Consider the following 9,052-nt stretch of genomic DNA (forward strand, 5'->3'; position numbering starts at 1 on the left):
ACATCTAATTACTATCATGTGTTTTAAAGGACCATAGCCTAATTTTAAAAAATTTACACAAAGCATTGGCTTTCTGCATTAATGAGGACATACTACTTAGTCATTTAAATGTGTTTTGGCCAAGGCAATATATCTGGGTAATTTGTAGATTCAATTGTATGGTTTAGAGCTAAAGCTTTTGTTTTTCTGTTTTGCTTTCACTACCTAGACAAAAAGAATGATTCCAATGTGTACAGTAAGATAATAAAGATCAATGCCAATGGAATCACAAATGTGGCAAAAAGGAATCATTTTCACACTTTGGAGGAGAAGGGAATCACAACCTATCCTCTGGCTCTAGAACAGGATTTCCTCTTTAATAAGTGAAGAACTGAATTTGGTGAATTATCAAGTAACTTCCAGCCCCAGTAATTCTATGAGTTTATAAAACTCCAGCATGGAAAAATATCTGAAGAGCTAATCATTCGATGTTAGAAAAGGAGAGTTATTGCAATTCATTAAAATAATGTGCCTACAAAGCTCAGGGTTTTTTTTCTGCTTTTGTTTTCTCATGCATACGGGAGAGGTGGACTGGAGGGAAAAGAGCTGTCAGGCTTATTCCATGCTTTGGCAGAAGGAAGTCAATGTAGGCGTAGTTCAGGAAATCACTCTGTCACCAGTCTGGAAGGTTCTGAAAAGAGGTGCTTGACAAAAGAGTGAGCATGCTGAAATAGAGGGAACCACCCATATGGACACTGCAGATTTCAGTTTGGGTGTGGTGCTGTTGGCTTTTTCCTTTTTGAGGTGGATTACACCCTTTCCAGGCCGAGTTGGATCTCAAGCCTTTCCTAGGATGGGACTCTACCATTTGCAACAAGATGTACATTTCCTATGTGGTTACAAAAAACTTCGCCTTGGGAATATGAACTGTGACTCAGGATCCAAATGTTACCCTCTAGAAAACTGAATGATCTTTTCATGTTTCTATTTTGAAAAGTTTTTTGACCGTTTTTTCAAATGACCCATCTTAGTTCCTTTGAAGTCAAATAATTGTGGCCTCTTTTGGATGCAAGCCTTGATACACAGAAAATGTTTCCCAGAAACTATGTTTTACAAAAGAAACTAAAGAAAAGAAGTATTTAACAGCAGATGTCTTACAACGGCTTTGGTGATTCAGAGGCAGACACGGTTCCTCTTCTGCCATATTGGCTCGGTGTGTGTTTGTGTGTGTGTTTGTGTGTGTGTGTGGTCTCTAGGATTTGATTAAGGACGATGAAAAACAATATTATAAGATCAAGAATAGAAACAGAGATTTGTCCTTGGGAAGTCTTTTTTGTTGACTTGCTCAAAAACTACTGAACTTATTCTGCAATTTGATGTTCCTTTATTTCGAATCCAGGTTTCCCAGTTGAAAATGTGGACTTTGATCTTTATCTGTGAATTGCTCAACGTAAGTCCCAACATGTTCCATTTTGTAAGAAATTACTGTGCTCCACTTCTGGAATGAATTTCCCCAGGGCTTCTTAAATGGTTTGTGCTTTAACGCATGATAGTTTAAAATTTTTTGAATTTGATCAATTCCTTTTAAATTTGAATGAGATTCTGCTTTTCCTCCTGTCCTCAGATAATGCTATTGATTCACGGTCCGTGGGGCATGCACTTGGAGTAGATTTTGTAGCACTAGTGATGAGAATCCATCCAGACCTGGGCACTCTCGGTCACTTCTCCTCAGGACTAAGCATGCTGCCATTACGACACTCCTGTCATCTTTAGCTGTAGTCAGAGCCAAACCTGCACGTTCACATGGGTCCTGCTCTTAGCCTGGGTCACCTTGGCACGATTTTCTGACCAGCAGAATTAACTGACAGCAGACAGTTATTTTAATCTTTGAAGTAGATCCAGGCTTTTGCTGTCTCATTTTCTCTTCACATTTCCTTAGGTTGGAGTTGCTTTATTTGCTAATATTTCCTAGCTTAGGTTGAGTTTCAAGCCAAGGACATTCCTGCAAGAGTAGCAAGAATAGAAAGTCAATACCATATTGATTGCCTTTGAAAGTGATTATGAATAACTTCAGTTTCCTCTTTGTAGTTTTAGGCTCATTGTTCTATCTTCCCCATTTATGGCTTTCTGAGTTTTTATAATGAAAATGTTGTGATTGAATCAAAAACGTGGAAGAAAATTATCTTGTCTGTACAAGTCTGTAAATTCTTAAATGGTGTGCTTTTTTTTTTTAATCTTTCATTGCGTACAGAAAAAGAATTATTTTCCTCTTCAGTTTTTTTCCGTAAGAAAAACATCATTTTTGTAGTCACATTTGTAATAAAATGGCCATGTTTAACCTGATATAATTTAAAGTAAAAATAGTCACCTGTTCACAATAATTTTCACTCTATTTCCGTACTAAAAAAAAAAATGTATTGTAAGATAATGCATTTATTTTAGTTCTGGCATTCCTTTCAAGCTTTGAGCATGAGAAAATAATACTATGAACTTAGAAATGTGTTAAATTTTAAAGAGACCATAGAGAACTAGGTCAAGCCCTAGGCATTTTTGGACTTAGGAGAATGTATTCTTTAGCTGTCAGAAAGTAGGGAGGTAGGAGGGGGATGGAGGAATCTGTCAGCCTTGCTAGGCTCCTAGAGAAATACCAGTCTACAGATAGAGGGTGGCTTTGGGGGAATTCTTTAAACTGCAGGGACATTGATCCAGACTCTACCTTTGGGAAAGATGATTTAGAAAAGAACGGGAATCTTGCTGTCATCTTCAATGCTGAATCATGCTACTTCAGTTGCAGGCAACAGAAATGACCTTAGCTAGTATCAATGAGAAGCAATTCACTAAAGGGATATGGATATTTCCAAAATCCAGGAAATGCTTAAGACCGAGATCTCAGTAAGGACTGGCATCAGAACACTGATGATGATCTGGGTGTCCACTTAAGTTCAGACTCAGGATTGAAACAGTATCAATTATTTGTCATCCCTTCTGTCTTTCCTTTGAGATTTAAATGCTGAGAGAGAAAGACATTGAGAGGACAGCTTGCCTAGCTGGACCTAGGGCAGGCAAGGTTCTTTGAGGGACATACTGCTACGACTTTATTCATGGGACATGGGAGGGATCTCCAAAGAAAACAGGAAACTAGTACCAGAAGGGCAGGAAAAAACCAACAGATCCCCTATCGGCCATATTCTTTTCCCCCTTGTATTCTAGGACTTGTCATAGTCATTGTCTGTCCCCACAGCCTCATAGCCCTATACTCTTGATACTGTCCTCAACTCTTCCCCAACATTTCCACTATAGGTTCACCCCACACAAGGGATTTTTAAAACTCCAGTTCAGCTCTGAGAGGACTGTGGGTTGAGTTCTCAATTTGATGAGGCTATGCCTTGTGGTTTACTTTCAGCATAGGCTCTGCCTCACTGCTGAGGTTCTGCCATCTTGCTACTGAGATTCCAATTCTAGGGACTATGACCTCATCTTATTTCTTGGATCTGAGTAGGACTAAAACCCGGATGTGCTGCCCTGTTCTCTACCAGAAAACTCCCAGGAGCTCTCTGTCTGATTGCTTCTAGATTTTCCAGCACCATGCTTGGTGCTTCTTCCATCAGAATACTTCTGATATTCCTGGTGGGATCCTGCTGATGCCAACTGACTGTCTGCCAAATTCTCTCTCTTTTTTAAAAATACAGAAACACCTTTTATACAGTCTGGCTCATCCAGTGTTCCCATTTAATTCTGCCTTTTAAATTCATTTTAGTCAATATTGAATAGATATAAAATCCTAAGGACAATTTATGTAAAGTAAAGATATATCAAACAATGACCTCCAAAGGACCAGCCACTCGGTTTAAGAAACAGGATGCAATGTTTTTCTCTCTTTTTTCCTCACTAGATACTGGTGTTTTATTATTTTTATTTTTTAAAGTTTTTATTTAAATTTCAGTTTGTAAACATATAATGTAATATTTGGTTCAGGTGTTCAATATAGTGATTCTACACTTCTATACAACACCAGGGGCTCATCACAAGTGTGCTCCTTAATCCCCATGACCAATTTCCTTCATCACCCCACCCACCACCCCTCTAGTAACCATCAGCTTGTTCTCTAGAGTTGAGTGTCTTTGTTGGGGCGCCTGGGTGGCTCAGTGGGTTAAAGCCTCTGCCTTCGGCTCAGGTCATGATCCTGGGGTCCTGGCATCGAGCCCTGCATCGGGCTTTCTGCTCAGCGGGGAGCCTGCTTCCTCCTCTCTCTCTCTCTGCCTGCCTCTCTGCCTATTTGTAATCTCTGCCTGTCAAATAAATAAATAAAATCTTAAAAAAAAAAGAGTGTCTTTGTTTGCTTCTCTCTATTTTCCCCCTTTGCTCATTCACTGTGTTCCTTAAATTCCACATATGAATGGAATCATAAGGTATCTGTATCATAATACTCTGTAGCTCCGTCCCTGTCATTGCAAATGGCAAAATTTCGCTCTTCCTTATAGCTGAGTAATATTCCATCATATGTACATATACCACATCTTCTTTGTCCACAGCACTTTGATTCATCAAAGCAAGAAAGACTATTCAATGGGGAAAATAATGTCTTTTCAACAAATGGTTGGGATAACTGGACAGCAACATGCCAAAGAATGAAACTGGACTATTTCTTACACCATACACAAAAATACATTCAAAATGGATTAAAGACCTAACCGCGAGACTGGAAACCATACAAATCCTGGAGAAGAACACAGGCAGTAACCCCTTTGACATTGGTCGTAGCAACTTCTTTCTAGATGTCTCCTCAGGCAAGGGAAATAAAAGCAAAAATAAACTATTGGAATGACATCAAAATAAGAAACCTCTGCATGGCAAAGGAAACAATTAACAAAAAATGTCATTCTTAAAGTAATTCTCTGCCTGGCTGGTCAGAATGGGCGCTCCCCACGTTTAAGTGCACCAAAACTGTGTTAGAACCTTAGCTCTAATATTGCTAGTGTGGTCTTAGATTACCACACCTCTCTGAGCCTTAACTCAAACCTCCTAATTTTAAATTAGATGATAGCAGAGTTAGCACTCATAGATGGAAGTGTTCTTTTATCTGAGTGCTCTCAGTGAGTGTCTAGCACTCTGCCCTTCCTCTTATACTTGCTTCCCATAGCTTTAACCAACCTGTTTAAGTCCACTTTGCCCCAAAGTGGGATGTTCACAGGTAGTTTGACTGGAAATCCTTAAATCCTTTTCAAACAAACACAAGATTGGCCTTAAAGCAGAGCCCAGTGGGGTTCTAGGGGTTTTGATATGGGAAAGATATCCACTCCCCCCTCCCCCAAAAAAGCAAAAAAAAACACATCCCTCCCATCTCATACCAGTGTTCACTCCAGCCTACTAAATCATCTTTGTTGTGGGTCAGTCTTTGCTGGTGCACACATCTCAATTATAGAATTTATTACGCTAGATGTTTACTATTTGCTTAAATGTCTTCCTTTACACTAGGTCGAGCCCCTCAAATGTAGAAATCGTTCTGGCTTCCTTTATGTTGTCATCTCCTGTACGCAGCACTGTGACCGACTTCTTAGGAGGTGCTCAATCCATGTTTGTTTCATGACAGATGGAGAGTCAGGATTCAGCCCACCCAGGCTTTCTCAACATCACTTTTATCTAAAAATAGCAATTAAGTATTACATGTGCAAAAAAACTAGCTCTAAGACTGCTGCTTTGATACTAAAAAGAATCAATAATCAAATTTCACACGTGAGTCATAGAAACAAACAATGGTGTCAAATTGCCTTTTTGTATAAATTTTAAAACCCTTAGCCTGTATCCCAAACGTTATTCCAACATTAGCTACAACCCAGTTCTGATTCTTTCAGGCTGGCCTTGTCTGTTCATGAGTGGGCAGGGAGAATACTTTATATTCAGCCAGTAACTGAGAGCAGGAGCTCTTAATGGGAACACCGAATTTCCCCTATGGCTTCCACCTACACCCCTCGTTCCCTACCCCCAGGGTGCTGTCACAGTATGAGGGTGGGGAATGCTCTACAGTACTGGCAGCCAGAACTACACCCAGAAGGTAGTTAATTTCAGTGTAAATTGTTAAGTCCACGTGAATTGCCACCCATAGCTGAAATTCCCTGGCTTATATAAGACCACTTGTTTTCTTTTTTTTTCTTAAAAGAAACCCCATTCTGCCAGCAATCAGAATTACTCAAAATTCTAACAATTGTGACATTGTCTTGAAAAGATTATGAAGGCCCTTTAAACACCCAATTTAGGCAAAATGTCTGTAAATATGTAAAACGTTGCATTCAATTAGGAAAAAAAAAAAAAACCCAGAATTTAACATATCAGATTCTAAGGAGGACATAATAAGTACTTTAACAGTTACTGTGTGTGGGTTGATTCTGCAGTGGCTGAACAGCTCAGAATTTTGAAAGAGCAGTATTTCTATGCATGGGTAGTGGGTGGGAAGGGATGTCCTATATGCAGGCAGCCAAGAGGCAAACATACTTGTGATTGCAGCCTCGGGGAAAACGTTCGTAGCACTTATGAGAGTAAAACAATTAAACATAGACTTCTCGTCATCCCTTATGCCTTAAAGCCAGGGTTAGTAACCTAAAACACATAGTCTAATTCTGGCTTGCTTAAAAGAGTCCTAAAGAATTCCTGGTCCAGCTCTCAACCAGCCCAAACTAGATCTGACCAGACACACTTTGAGGATTTGAGATACTGTAACTTCCTTTTTCCCCAAAGCCATTGGGACCTAAACAAAATTGTACCACTCAACTCCATTCCAGTTCCTGAATTTAGAATTCAACTGTGGTTGGCTTTACATGAGGAAGAGACAGCTAGATGACATTTTAATAGGTAAATTCCAAAATGTATTACTCTTAAAAAGGTGAATCTCTGGGCTTTTTAGGCATACTGTGCATTCAGTAAGTCTTCTCTCATGGGTTCTTATTGTGTTTAAAGGCCTTAAGAAAGTGAAACCTATTGGTTTTGGATGGGTGGGGAGGATAAAATCATATTCAAGGGCAATTTAAATCTGGAAGTGTTTTTTTTTTTTTTTAGATTTTTAAAATGTATTTATTTGACAGAGAGAGATCACAAGTAGGCAGAGAGGCAGCAGGGGGTAGGGGGGAAACAGGCTCCCCTCTGAGCAGAGAGCTGGACGTGGCCCTCGATCCCAGGAGCCTGGGATCACGAGCGGAGCCGAAGGCAGAGGCTTAACACACTGAGCCAACCAGGAGCCCATGGAAGTCTTTTTTAAGGGAGGATAATTATTATTAAGGTAAGTGCAGTAGAGAAAAGAACCATCTGAAAATAAAACCATGATCACACAAAAAACATCAATCAAGTAACAATTTTTAAATATACAAAAATGCTTGGAAATGTATGGGAGTGCGACAAGAAGAGACCCCAGTGGGAGTACTCTTGGAAGAAGACAAGATCCTTGGGGAAAAGTCTGTGCTCTTGGGGAAAAGACAATTTGGCATCCCAGGAAACTCATTCATGGAGATAAGAGAAGCAATCACTTTTCAGAGTTTAAGCCCAGGGATTCTGGGAAGGTTTGTCTGCAACAAAATTCTCACCTACATTTTGGTATCTCTTCCCCTTGAAATTGTTCCTGGAGAGACTCTTGTGGGCAAGGGTGTGAAGGGTGTACCCACCAAGTATCATGATAGATGTTGCAAATATCCCCAGAAGTGGTAATGCACTGTTATTATCAATGTTGGATTGTTTCATCTAAAACCTAAAGACATAGACATTCAATGAAAGTTAAGAGAGGGAGATTATTCTGGAGCCTGCCTTAAAACTATGAGAGCACCTGGTGGGGTTCGAAAAGACAGAAAGGGTTCCCACGTATTGGAGAAGGTAGAAGTAGGATGGTGGGAGTTAGGGGATAGGGTGGAGAAGGCATTCTATTTAAATCATATTTTTTCTTAGGATTTTAGAACAATTTTAGTTTTAGGGGCACCTGGGTGGTCAGTCAGCTAAGTGGCTGACTCTTGATTTTGGTTCAGGTAATGAATGATCTCAGGGTCATGATATCAACCTTGAGTCAAACTCCATGCTCAATGGCGAGTATGCTTGAGATTTTCTCTCTCCCTCTACCCTCCCACCACACTGTCTCTCTCAAATAAATAAATAAATCTCTCTCTCTCTCTTTTTTTTTAAAGAACTCTTTTAGTTTCAGTTTTCCAAAGTTAGGACAAAGATGATATTTTTTTTTTTTTTGGACATTTTTTTAATCTGGTAGTTTCCCCCAAACACTTGACGAAATTCGAAGTGACAAGAACACGAGCTTCAGAATTAGAATCCAATTCTAAACCACTCTCCACGTCACACAAGGCTTAAACTCTGTGAGACTAACTGGGGCTAACAATACGTCTAGTGGACATGTCGATTACCTATCCAGCATTCCGTTCTGTGGTCTGCTGTTTTAGGAAAATCCCGTTATTTCCCAGCTAGTGGAAGTTTGGCAAGGATGAAACCCAATCTTAACTCTAAGATTTGAGTTTAATGTGTGCAAGCCAATCATTTCATCCCATACAGGTTAAAGCTCTATGGAGAGACATTGGGTGGGGGTGGGGGGCTTCTGGGATATGTGCTAACCCTTCTGCTCTCAGAGACATTCTCTACCCCAATATATGGTGCCATGTGTTGACATGAGTCTTGGAATGACTGTAGCCATATACTACCAGAAGGAAGTCAGCTGAAATTGAATTTGACACACAAGACAGAGGTAAGAATATTATAGAGAAATTCAGCCAGAGGAATCTTGAAACTATACTAAAATCTCATCTACCTCTGGACTCTTTAGTTATACAAGCTGGTAAATTCCTTTTGTTACCTAACCTGGGCTTGGTTTATGTTCTGTTACTTGCCACCAAAAGATTGCTAACCAATATATGAATTTCTTGTGGGTTTTGTGAAGATTAGGGTCTAGCACAAGGCTGTGTATATAAGTATTACTTTGAGAAATGATAGTTCCTTTACAAAAATTAAATTAGTAAATACATGGTGAATACCCATTACACTGTTATATATAAGACATAGTACCATAGCATACTTACTTATGCAAGTAAGTAAG

Source organism: Lontra canadensis, unplaced genomic scaffold (genome assembly GCF_010015895.1).
Source record: "Lontra canadensis isolate GAN:19392208 unplaced genomic scaffold, GSC_riverotter_1.0 scaffold4, whole genome shotgun sequence".
Classification (NCBI taxonomy): domain Eukaryota; kingdom Metazoa; phylum Chordata; class Mammalia; order Carnivora; family Mustelidae; genus Lontra; species Lontra canadensis.